Genomic DNA, 13,694 nt, shown 5'->3' with positions numbered 1-13,694 from the left:
GGGTCACTGGTGGTTGTGGGTGAGCATTTGTTAATGATACAAGTGTATGAAAACAGGAGAGACCCCTACTCTTCACATTTGCCAGGCTTGCAAGATTGAGACCTGAAACTGAGCTTGAAGAGTCACCACTCTGGTACAGTCTCATTAAGCTGCCAGGTGAGGAGGTGACTGGGTGTGGCAGAAACTCCTCACCAGGGATCACATCTGGCTAATGCAGACAGATGTGAGCAATATGGGCTCCTAAGTAAATGGTGTGGTGTGTGAATTAAATGAAAGGAAATTCATGCATACATTTATACATTTATGAGCTTGAGAGAGGCAGGGCCTTCAGGAACTCTCTAGTACCTGGGTTAGAGTTGGAGGGATGATGGTGTTGAATAGTTGGGCAGAAATGGGAGTTTTTCTGTAGTTCTGGGGTCAGCATAGGTGGCAAAGCTGGGTGCCATATTGAATCTGAGGCTCACTCTCTTGGCAGTTTCTTATGTGCTGTGTGACTTCTCTGTGTAAGTTCATCTCAGCGGGCGTCATTTCCTCTGGGCTGTGGAAGTATTCCTCAGGGAAGGGTCAAGTTTGCCTCTGTTGGTTTCTGTTGAATTCAAACCTGTTTGTACACTGATTTTTCCTGTTGTGGTTTCCACTGAAAGATGTGGAACCCCACATCTAAGCTTGGCACAAGCTTGGATTTTGATCCTTTGCAGATTATCTTTTCTTTACCCAAATTGTTGTCCTGCTTCCCTGCCAACTAGTAGGTAGGTGGGGTTTGTTTAGCTCTTCTAAAGCTTCCCTGGTGGCTCAGATGGTAAAGAATCTGCCTGCAATGCAGGAGACCTGGCTTCGGTCCCTGGGTTGGGAAGATACCTTGCAGAAGGAAATTGCAACCCACTCCAGCATTCTTGCCTGGGAAATCCCATGGACCCCGGAGCCTGGCAGGCTACAGTCCATGGGGTCGCAAAGAGTCAGACATGACTAAGTGACTAACACTTTTACTTTCTAAAGCATATACATAAGTCTCATCTGTGGCCCCAGCTACTCATGAAGCTTCCTATGTGCCTCCACTTGGGTGTTGAAATCCCAGCCCTGGTTATAATGGATATCTGGCTTCAATTCCCTTTTAGCTCTCATTCACCATGCTGACTTTGAATTCCCACTCATTTTCAGAATCTGGAATTTCTCCTTTCTTCTTCTCAAATGCAACTGTGATTTCAAATTGTTTTATTGTATTTTATCCAATATTTACATGTGTTTGTGGCAGGGAGCTTCCTGTGTCAGCTCAGACCAAAATTCCTTAGTGCTCTAATTAGCCATCAACACTGTCTTTCCCCCTGGCTCTGGGACCATATCTTAGTGTAGACACTCCATAAATTTCTGTGAGTGAGTGAAAGAATAAGCCAGTGATTCTTTAGTACCACTTCTCAATTACCTCCTGGCTATAGCTACCAGACATTAGAGTTTTAAAAAGACAGCAAAGGCAAAAATGGAGGGCTGAGAAGACAAATTTATAACAATGAAATCTCATTATAATACACATAGATTTAGGGATCGTGCATATTTTACTTCATAATGACAGAGTTTAATACTGAAAGTCCTAACTGGAAAGAACTATCAGTAATGGAAATCTTTAATACTGCAGTCGAGTCTGGCATGAGAGACTCAGTTCTCATAAACTCATGGTGGTGGGAGGGTAAGCGGGGTGCACTTGCATCTCCCCTGCAAGCATCTCAGGTATATTCACCTGGCATCTGGTAACCTGGGTCCCGCTGGCCTTCAAGGAGAGGCTCACCTTTTATCTGTGCTCCACCCTAGTCTACCTGCATGGGAGATAAACTTCCTCCCTTTCCCCACACCCTACATTGCTCCTGGAGACAGTGCCATGACTTATCTGTTCCCTTGGCATGTGATGGCACCTGGGCAGCGTCTGGCACACAGAGGAGCACAGCGAAGTGTTGCATGAGAGGTCTAGCAGCCTTGCACACGTGGTGGCCTCTGGGACATCCCCCGCGGTGGGGGGGAGCCTCTGCCATCCCCAAGCACATAGAGTCAAACTCCTGAGCTCCCCGGTGGTCTAAGGTCTCGGGCAGCCTAGCTCAGATTAGCAAAATCCCCAGCTCCGAGCGCTTTTCCATTTGCCATGGAGCTGACTAATTTAATGAAGCCATCACAGAGCAAACCTCAGGGCTTATTGGAAAAGGACTCGAGCACGACATTATTTCACAGCAGTAGATTGCATCATTTTCATTTCACAGCTTTCCAATGGGAAATAATAAAACAAAATTACAAACATAATGAAGAAAGAAAGGAGAAAGAAAAAAAAAAAAAAAAACCTTGGGTGAGAGCTGCATCCTTTGTGCTATGAAAGGGCTGGTTTACCTTATTCATTGGAGGCAGTAGATATTACCTGGCTTTGCTTGCAGGAAGGAGCGCAGCCCAGGATGTTCCACCTGCTGCTGAAGATAACAGGCTGCAATAAGTCACTGCCCAGTGCAGCGAGGAGCCTGGAGCACCCCTGCAAAAGGCTCGCTCGATGGCCTGAGAAATTCCAGCCTCCAAAAGCGCAGCCCTTCCAGGCCAGCCACAGTGATGGGGTGAAGGGCTGCTGCTGGTGATGGCCAGGCAAGGTGTGGAGGATGCACTGCACCTCCCTTCCCTCTGGAAGAGAAAGTGGCAGCAGCAGTGGGGCTTCACTCGTCCCCAGTATGGAGGAAAGAATAGGCCCCTCCCTTCCCTGTATGAGCTGAAAGCCAGGGGCTAAACAGGCATCACGGGAGAGACCAAACTCTTGCCAAAGCTGTGCTCGTGCCACACTTGAGGTGTCAGAGTAGGGGAGGCAGCTGGCTCCTCTGGGCCTTTTATTCCATCCTGCAGACCTGTCTCGGGCTTGAGGCGGTGCCTGTCCCCACAGCCAAGAGACTGAATGCCATCCATCCAGGGCCAAGTTCCTGCCCTGCCTTGTACTTTTCAGTTATTTTTCATAACTTTCTCCTCAGCTAGTGCAGGGCTTTGAGGTCCCCCTCTTTCCCGCAGGACTCACCGCCTCCCTTGCTTCTCCTCCCCATCGTCTTTGTCGACCCCTCCTTGTGCCTTGACCCTCTTCTCGATCCTGCAATTAAGACTTCACTCTGCCACCCCCTCCCCATTCACTGAATAGTGTCCTGGTTTCTCCTACTCTGACATAAAGAAAAAAGCCTTCCCCTGACCCTGGTCTCCCCTTTTCCTTTGTCCAACATGCTCCTCTAAAATACAGTAGCTGGTTCCATGGACTTGGGTTCAGATCCTGGTCCTTCCAGTTCCCAGCTGTGTGACTAGGGGCAAGTGACTTAACTTCTCTGAACTCAATTTTCTCCTCTCTACATCGGGCTAATAGTGGGGTCTGTCGTACATGTTTATGGTGAGATTAAATGAAGTGACTCACGTGATGCTCTCAGCATGGTGTCAGGCACGGGTCATATCGAAAGGTGCTGGTCATTGTCATCGGTCTAATTGTGAGAAACAGTTTCCAGAGCCGGCCTGGGAGTGGGGAGGGCTGACCCTCAGTCCTCGAGAGGTCACTTAGAAGTCAAACTGGGGCCTGAGACCTGCTATGGGGTTGTCAGGAGAACCCTTTGACAACCTTGCTCTTTGGTTCCGAATGGGTGATGGGCCAGGAGGGGAGGAAGCCGAGAGGAGCGGCCAGGACAGTGAGGGAATGGCAGTCCCCCCGCTTCCCCCACCCTCGCGGGTGTCGGCCGATGGTTGCCTGCGGTTCACCGTTTGCCTTTCCTGGTGCTGCCTCACGCTGTGTGTTCACTGCTCACACAGGCACGCTGATGACTCTGTCACCCGTGCGCTAGGCCCCATGTGTGCCGTGGCTTCCGCGGGAGGCCGGGTTGCCCACGGCACCCGCAGTGTCAGACGAGGACAGGGGCCAGGCATGTGAGTCAGGCGTGGTGAAAGAAGTCCGGCCCGGCCCCCCCGGAGCCCCCCCACCCCCGCGGGGTGCTCATGCCACACCCCCGACACCCGGCAATGTCTCCAGCTTGGCTTCCAAGCCTCTGTTTGAATCTTCATTCTAACCTCAGAGTTCAGCTGTCATGCCTGAACTCTGCCCCTGTTCCCTTGTCAGCCTGGCCCTGGCGTGACCTTCGGATTTAGTGTTACCCCAGACGCTGCTGGACACGTGTCCAGAGTGCCTGTCAGGGCTCAGTCCCCCAGGCTTCCTCCTGCCTTCCGGTGGGGTCCCCTGCTCCAGGAGTGGCGTCTGATCTATCTCACCACACCGGCTTCCTGGGACACTCAGTTCTGAGCAAGGCGGTAGGATGTTAAGGGCCCAAAGCAGTTCAGACAGAACGTCACATCTGAAAAAAGGTTCCAGTAAAGAGCTATGAGGTTCAAAGGAAGAAAAGAGCCCATGTGATATGAACTTGAAACATACCTGAGACTTCCAAATGTGGACTCAGGGACGTGTGCTGGGTGGTAAGAACAGCCTGAACAAAGCGCAGAAGCAGGAAAGGATGGGGCTTTTTTCAGAGAATATGGAGCAGGTCAGCTAGCTGCTGGTAAAAAGACATGGAAGAGAGCAGAGAGCCAGTGGAGGGGGGCATCAGTTAAGGCCAGAGAGGGGGCTTCCAATGCCAGGCAGAAGATGCTAAACTTAACTGGGTAAGTACTTGTGAGCTACTGAAGGTGTTGGAGCAAGGAAGTAACATTGGCCAGGGAGGAAAAGGAGGAAGCCGGATGGCAGAGCTGGTGTAAGATGGTTTGGGGATGAGATTCTGTGAAGAGGGGCCTGATGGAGATTCCAGAAGTAGCCTAGAGAGAGTATGAGGCCTGAGCTATGTCACTATCAGTCAGAGAGGAAAACAGAAAACAGTTATGGGAGACTCTAGCAGTGGGCGTGGGAGGGAAGGAAAAGGAGGAAGAGGAGATGGAGCAAGGCGGGAGAAGGGCCTCCATGTCAGATGGAGTCTGCTCTGCCTGCTGAGCAAGTGCCTTCGTGGGCCCACATTTAATTGAGTATCTGATAACCAGGCTTAATTATTTAATTGTAAAACATTGCAGATACAAAAGAAGACCGGTAGCATAGCAACTGCTTACACAGTGATTCCTCTGAGCTTGGCATTGTTCTAAGAGCTTTAAAGAATTTAACTTAGTTAATCCTCCTGATAATAGTAGTGACATAATATAATAACAGCTATTACTATCTCTGTCTTACAAGTGAGTGACTTGAGAGCCAAGAAGGTTAATAAGCAGTGGAAGTGAGATTCAAGTCCAAGAAATCCACTCCAGGGTCTGGGGTTTCCAACCACAGGACTATGCTGCTTCTCACTAAAGGGACAGAATAGCAGACATTCCTTTCCTCACCAGAAAGAACGGGCTACAAATGCAGGGAAGTCCCTCGTGCACAATTCCCTAGTGGGCTCACTTTTTTTCAAACTAAGTAGTTCTACGTCTTTAACACCTGGTGAGCCATGTTGACCTTCAGATTCATGTATCTATCAGTCATCCTCCGTGAAGTAGGATGGGCAAAGGGAATTAGTGTTAAGGGAGTTATAATTATTTTTATTTATTTATTTGAATACCCTGGGTCTTAGTTACAGCATGCAGGATTTTTTATCTTTGCTGTGGTATGTGTGATCTTTTTTTAGTTATGGCATGTGGGAGCTAGCTCCCTGACCAAAGATCAAACCCAGGCCCCCTGAATTGAAAGCACAGAGTCTTAGCTACTGACTGCCAAGGAAGTCCTTAAGAAGCTACAGTTATGTGCCAACTATATGCTTATGGGCTCTGTAGTCACTATTTTGTGAAATGCTGACAACATCCCGTGAAGTAGGTTATTCTTCGATTTTACTGATGGGGAACTTGAGTCTCAGAAATGAAATAACCAGTCAAGGTTGCCCACCTGTTAGGTGGCAAAGCTGTCTGCCTCTTCTCAGTGACCATCAAAGCACAGCGATTCAGTCCCCAAATGTATATGATAATCACTAAGCAATAAATATTTACTGGGCACCTGTCATAAGACAGGCGCTATGCCAGGAGCTGGTCACTGACCTTGCCCTCAAGGACAACAAGTGAAGGATAGAACAGAGTTTTATTTCAGAGAGAGTGGAGGATGCAGGGGTAGAGAGTCGGGGGGAGGGTCGGGAAGGGTGTACGACTCAGTGTGCCCCTGGCTGTGAGAGATCCCTTGAAGGCAAGGGGCATAGGGGAAAGGATGGGAAGGCTTGGCAGAGGCTGGGATGGAGTTGTGAGCCAATGGGATTAGAGGAAGAGAAGGCGGGATTACAGACCCAGGAACCCAAGTTTGCATCTCCACACGTCTCAGATCCCCTGGCTCAGCCCTAGCAGTCATGGAAGGGGGGGCATTATCCTTATAAACTTCACTGAGAAGTTGGAAGACAACATGGGATGGAAAGAAGGCCGAGGCATCTCCTCGGAACCCCTTTCTGGGCCCTCCAGCAGGAAGGACTTGGGGAGACTAGGTATCCCCTCTGCGTCCCCAAGATACCTTTTGTCCCCATGGAAGGCTCTGTGTCTCCAGGTCCTCCTGTGGGAACAGCACCCTCTGCACAGCTGATGCAACACTTACTCCGTGGCCTGCACGGTTACCTGGCCCCTCACCCCCATTTGTTTGGATGCTCTTCCCAGGGTATGTGTTGAACTGAACCACCTGCATGGACCAAACTAGACCTTCCAGGTGAAGCTGCTCCCTGGTTTAGTCCCGTATCCCACCAGCCAGGCCAACATCATAGACATGTTTCTGTCCAGAACATGCCCTTGCAACGTCAGCAGCACCGACAGGCTCTAGTTGGATCATGATGCAGATGAAAACCTCTGAAGGATAGTCAGGAGCCTCTGCCCTGAGGCCTGGGGACTGACAATACAGACTCAGCAGGGGTTTTGGAACACTCAGAACTGTCTCGAGGAGCTCCGAGGTCTTCAAGGACTATTCAGCCTTAAGCAAGACTGGCCCTTCTAGAATGTCAGGGCAGTAGGCCAAGAGCCCAGAGGGGTGACTACTGACCTCCCTCCCCGTGCAGGTGGCTTTGGGACATCCAGACTGACTCAGCGTCAGGGTAATGCTGACAGTGAAGTGATGCCTGGGAAGGGGAACCTGTAGGAAGGCCAAGGTGGGCACCAGCAGTTGTGTTCCAACCACAGGACATAGTTCAGATTCTAGAACCAGAAACTCCCATGTGGAAGCATCAGCTGGGAATTGGTGAGGCCGAACCTGAATTCTTCAGTATGAAACAAAGTCACTCCTGGGGAAATAGGTGCAATTACTGGTTTCTCTTCTCTCAGTTCAGTTCAGTCGCTCAGTCGTGTCCGACTCTCCGCGACCCCATGAATCACAGCACGCCAGGCCTCCCTGTCCATCACCAACTCCCGGAGTTCACTCAAACCCATGTCCATCGAGTCGGTGATGCCATCCAGCCATCTCATTCTCTGTTGTCCCCTTCTCCTCCCACCCCCAATCCCTCCCAGCATCAGACTCTTTTCCAGTGAGTCAACTCGTTGCATGAGGTGGCCAAAGTATTGGAGTTTCAGCTTTAGCATCAATCCTTCCAATGAACACCCAGGATTGATCTCCTTTAGAATGGACTGGTTGGATCTCCTTGCAGTCCAAGGGACTCTCAAGAGTCTTCTCCAGCACCACAGTTCAAAAACATCAATTCTTCGGCGATCAGCTTTCTTCACAGTCCAACTCTCATATCCATACATGACCACGGGAAAAACCATAGCCTTGACTAGACGGACCTTGGTTGGCAAAGTAATGTCTCTGCTTTTTAATATACTATCTAGGTTGGTCATAACTTTCCTTCCAAGGAGTAAGCGTCTTTTAATTTCCTGGCTACAGTCAGCATATGCAGTGATTTTGGAGCCCCCCAAAATAAAGTCTGACACTGTTTCCACTGTTTCCCCATCTATTTCCCATGAAGTGATGGGACCAGATGCCATGATCTTCGTTTTCTGAATGTTGAGCTTCTCTTCTCTACCCAGTCTAATTGCAACAGCCCAACTGCATTTCCTTGCATTGTGTATTCTCATGGCAAAAGGAAAGAAAAATCTAGCATAGTGAGCACAAAAGAACTTTGAAAGAGCATTTCTAATCCAACTCCAGCTTCTTGGCAGGCCTGTCCCCAAATCATAGCAGCCATTTGCTTCTATTTTTAAATGCCTTCAGAAATCACTCTTAATTTGCTCAAATCAAATCAATACTCAGTGGTGCCTACTTTGTGCAAGAAGTCAGGGTTTGCTGAAGCTAGGGTGAAGTGAAATGCCTTTCCCCACCTGTAACCAGGCTTCCCAGGTGGCACTAGTGGTAAAGAACCCACCTGCCAGTGCAGGAGACCTGAGATGCGGGAAGATCCCCTGGAGGAGAGCATGGCAACCCACTGCAGTATTCTTGCCTGGAGAATCCCCATGGACAGGGTAGCCTGGGGGGCTACGGTCCGTAGGGTTGCACATAGTCGGACACAACTGAAGCGACTTAGTACTTACATAGGCATGCCTATAACTACCTTGTGAGGAGGGTGACGTTTGCCTCTGTTTGCAGAGCAGGAAACTATGTTTCAGAGCAGTGCAGTACCTTCTCCAAGGGCACACAGCAAGTAAGGAGGGTGGGGGTCGACAGGCAAGGCTGGACCCACCTCTTTCTACTCCAGATCCCAGGTCCCTGTTCTCTTTCCTTTTTTTTTCAAGAAAGTCTGACTTTAAAAATCTAATCAAGAAAAACATGAAACTGATATTGTATATGGGCTTCCCTTGTGGCTCAGCTGGTAAAGAATCTGCCTACAATGCAGGAGACCTGGGTTCGATCCCTGGGTTGGGAAGATCCCCTGGAGAAGGGAAAGGCTACCCATTCCAGTATTCTGCCCTGGAGAATTCCATGGACCGTAGAGTCCATGGGGTCACCAAGAGTTGGACACAACATGATATTGTATATAATGTAACTAAAGAGTTCAAAAATACAGCACATTTTAAAAATTGTCATTTTTGTTCATGATGAGGAAAGCTGAGATGTGATGACTAGTTGGGCTGAAAAGAGATCCAGCCCACTGAAAGACTGGGCCAGCTGTCTGTGTTATTTTGTAAAACTCAATTTATATTTGTTAATTAGTTTTTATCAAAGTAATACTTCAAGTAATGTTTACATACAAAAACCCCCCATTCTATACATACTACCTCCCCTCAGAGAGACCATCCCTCACATTTCCAGGGCTTCCCCCTGGCATTTACCTCTGTCATTTGAAATTATCCTGCTACTTCTTGAAATACCATTTTTAGACATTATCTATTGACTTTGGGCTGTGGTAGATAAGGATTTCATTTTTCCATACCGCTGCCCACATTTCTCTCCTTTTACCCCTGTGACACATTTTATAAAATAATTTTTGGCAAAGATCAATAATAAGCCCTGACACACTGAGCCAAATGGTGAAATACAACCAAACTCCTTTCTCATACAATCTCTTGTTTGCCTAGAATTAATAATTGCTTCAGTTCAGTTCAGTCGCTCAGTCAGCTTCATTTGTTGTCAATTTACCTGGTTTTCTGTGAATCTTTCACCCTTTCCTCAATTTTTTCTATATGTCAAAATAATACTTTCCATAATTTCAAACAAATCCTCATTTCTTTGTTTTCTTTTTTTTTTTTTTTGCTTTGTTTTCCTTAAGAGTCTTCACTTAGAAGCCCTCTGTTCAAATGTTCCAACATTGATTTCATTACATGCTGCTTAGCAGACATGCTGGGAACTTTTTTCTCCAGCCTCTAATTTTGGTTCCCCGCTTTCTTGAGTCATATATCTTCTTATTTCTTAATTTTTTCCATCTTATTTTTTTTTACTGGACAGCATCATAGAGTACATTCCTAAGAATGGGCACATTGTATTTTTTTATTTTGAATTTGTACAGGCATATTTTTTAGTTGTAAAAAGTCTTTATTCTACTTCACAACTGTTTTCTACTTTGGTTTTGTATGCAAACCTAAGATGAAAGTTATTTTCCTTCCAAATTTTGAAGGCATCGCTGTCCAGAACTGTCAAGGGTCAAGTTTTACACTCCTTGCAAGGTAGCAGCTGGCTGTCAGTTTCAGCAGGACAGCATATTACTCACAGCAGTGGGAGAAGCCAGAATATCAGCAAGTTTTGCACCTATTCTCCTAACCCCAGTTCTCACAAAGAGACCGAAAGACATCTGCACACACAGGCAATGGTTGTGTTACAAGAGAGTAACTCTGAGCTTAGGGAATCCAAATCTTTTATAATGGGTGTGCTTGCCTTTTGCTGTGGACAGAAGCACTATATCTTCCAAAGCTGTTCACTTTTCAAATATGGTTGGAAAGGTAGTGCATCCAAAACAGAGGGTAGCTGGGGCCTCTCTCATCAAACACTCAGAAAGGCAAGAGACACATGGCAAAGTGTCTCCTTGCCTCCCAGCTTCCCCCACTGCTCCTGAGCCTCCACTGACATCCATGCAGCCATTGTCTGTAGTTTGTTTCACCCTTGGAAGACCTTGGATCGTCTTCTAAAATTTCAAACACCAGCTTGGAAACTGTTATATCCTGTGTTTCTAGAGATTTCTCTATACTATCCATTTGATTATTAGATGGTCTCCTTCTCCTTTGTACCCGTGCATGGAATTCTCTATTTTTCTTTGGATTTATTTGCCTTGTCATTCAGGTTGGAGGATTTTTCTCACGTTTCCAATGGTCTATAGATGTAACAGTATATTTAAGAATGAGAGACTAAAACAGCTGGTAATTCTGTATCTGTGGCCAGGGCATGCCACCTGCTGGGCTGAACCACAGGGTAATCAAGGGTGATTTGGCCTTTTCATTGGGGGGCGGAGTTCCCAGTTGTCAAAATCAGTAGGTGTTTGCTCTTGACTCTTAATAGTTTCTCTAGAAAATAGTCTATTGGTTTCTTACCTGGGAGGTTTACGCCAGGCTTGGCTTTCTGGAAGTAAGACAAGGAAATAGAGATGCCACATTTCAGAAAGCATGTTTACGAAGGGGAAGAAATAAATATGTTTGGTTAACTTGACCCTATTGTCCCCACGGTGGTCCTGCCCTCATCCCCAGCCTCTGAGGGGCCAAGCCTTAGAGCCCGAGACTCCTTGTCTCACATGGAAGAAATTATAATGCCTGGAAATGGATCCAACCAACAGGATATACGATTCAGTACTTCCTGATTCAAACTGTGCTCTCATACGAACACTGTCATTCTTTATGGGTCTGTTTGAAGGGGGATGTCTGACGTACTATCCTGAAGAGAGAACCTGGGGTCCTGGTGGTGGTAGCATTCTTCAGGAAATGACTGTTTTCATTTTTCTCTTTATGTAATTTTACCCTGGTTTCTTGGAACACTTCTTTTTAAAAAATTTTCTTCACTAAGTATTTGTAGGCTCATCATGCTCATTTTCTGAGCATCTGGTCCACATGCCTTGAAGTCCTCCCGCCTCTTGGTTAACCTTCATCAGTGTTTGAGTTTCAAGGTCATTGCTGTGAGGAGGGCTTATTTAGTCATCGCCAGGTAAGCTCACGCACTCACAGAGCAGGAGGGCCCATCGTCTCTTCCGACAGTGTGTCTGATTTACTCCATCAGAATCTCTCCAGCTCTGGAGCCTGAAAATCTGTATTTTGAGAAAACCCCTAAAGTCATTCTGGGGCCCTCCTAGTTGACGGGGTCTGCACACCCTTCCCCTACGTAAGGAATGCCTGAGTTTGGAGCTGTGAGGTCCCTGGCCACATGCCCCTAAGTCAAACTACTTGCCTATTCCAACCTCTACCAACCCACTGCCCTGGCTGGCCAGGGCCTAAACCCCAGACCTTAAACTCTGCATCCCCCCTCAGCTATGGTCCTCCCACCTGGCTCTTTTCCATCTTCACACTGGCCTCCTGCACTCAGGAGGGCTGATTTGCCCTTTCCAGAACTCATTTCCTCCCTTGCCTGTCATCAACCACCACTCTCTGTACACCCAAGTCCGATATCTTGCTCACTCTGCCCTGGCCCACCTGGATCTGCCTGAGTTCTGGGTCCTGTAACTAGAAAGGATGCTACTGGGTATTATGCAATTTGGTCTAATGAACACTGCAGACAAAGAGCGCTGAAGAGGAAGTGATGGCCTTAGGCTGGCATCTCAGGGAGGTATCTCACTGAAATGGGATTTCAGCTGGACTTTAGTGGAAGAATATTTTTGCATATTCGTAGAGGAGGGTGAAGTCAAGTCTAGAAAATTCTCATCAAATGTCTCCTGCTATTATAAGTACTACCGCTACTACCACCATTCCTGCTGATAATCATATATATTATCAATGAATCTCTATGATAAGCACTGCATATGTGTGTATGTGTATATGTATGTATAATTTATATATATTATATGAGACTTTTGACAACCCTACAAGAGAGGCATGATTGTCCCTATTTTACTTATTTATTTTTAATGTTTTCATTTATTTATTTATTTGGCTGGGCTGTGCTGGGTCTTAGTTGCGGCATGTGGGATTTAGTTTCCCAGTTCAGTTCAGTTGCTCAGTCGTGTCCGACTCTCCACGACCCCATGAATCACAGCACGCCAGGCCTCCCTGTCCATCACCAACTCCCAGAGTTCACTCAAACTCATGTCCACAGAGTCGATGATGCCATCCAGCCATCTCATTCTCTGTCGTCCCCTTCTCCTCCCGCCCCCAACCTTTACTAGCATCAGAGTCTTTTCCAGTGAGTCAACTCGTCACATGAGGTGGCCAAAGTATTGCAGTTTCAGCTTTAGCATCAGTCCTTCCAATGAACAGCCAGGATTGATCTCCTTTAGTTTCCCAACCAGGGATCAAATCTGAGCCGTCTGCATTGGGAACGTGGAGTCTTAGCCCCTGGACTACCAGGGAAGACCCCATCCCCGTTTTAGAAATGTAGGAAGTGAGGCACAGAGAACTGTCCTTCCAGACCCCAAGAATACCAAGTGCTAAGAGGAAGACTGGCAGCCCCGTCTGCCGAATGATTTCTTTTCTCCTTGCAGTTTGCTCCTGCTGCTTCCCTGTAATTAAAGAAAGCAGCTCTCCCCTCTGGGAGCAGCAGCCTCCTCTCTGTCTTCCCAGGGAGACATTTGCAAATAAAACTCAAATCAAATCACACTATCTCCCCCTGCCCGCCACCCCCTCAGCATGTAGACCTGCAGGCAGGCTCCTCCCTCGAGGGCGTCCATTACTCTGGTAGGTGAACTGTGGCTAATGGCGATCTTGGTAATTCGGCGGCCCTGAGAGTTGTCTGAAAGCCCGGTTCATGCTACACCCTTTTTCATTCCCTGTAGCTTTCTGAGACATTTACCCGGAGACTAAAAACATTCATGGTTCGATGCAGCCCCAGATCTGAATGACTTTGTGAAACTTGCTAAGTGCTTTGAGAGTTAGGCAAGCAAGAAAAGATTTGACTTTTGTTCTAATGAAAGCAATTTTTATCATTTAAAATATGGAAAACAATCCCACTTTTGCACTTCAGACACCAATATTTGCCAGCATGTGTGGCCCTATAAGTGCACAATCCATGAAAATCTAGATTTGCAGAAAAATTAAACTAGAGGAGATTATTTATGTGTTTACCAGGATGCCTTTGTGCAGAAATTGCAAGTAATTTGAAAACCTGAATCCTAGGTCAGGCCCTGCCACTTCTTGGCATAACCTCTCTGCACCTCAGTATACATCTCTGTACAATGGCAAGATGT

Source organism: Moschus berezovskii, chromosome 11 (assembly GCF_049115385.1).
Source record: "Moschus berezovskii isolate FMDL1 chromosome 11, NW_MosBer_1.0, whole genome shotgun sequence".
Taxonomy (NCBI): Eukaryota; Metazoa; Chordata; class Mammalia; order Artiodactyla; family Moschidae; genus Moschus; species Moschus berezovskii.
This window is presented reverse-complemented; position numbering follows the sequence as displayed.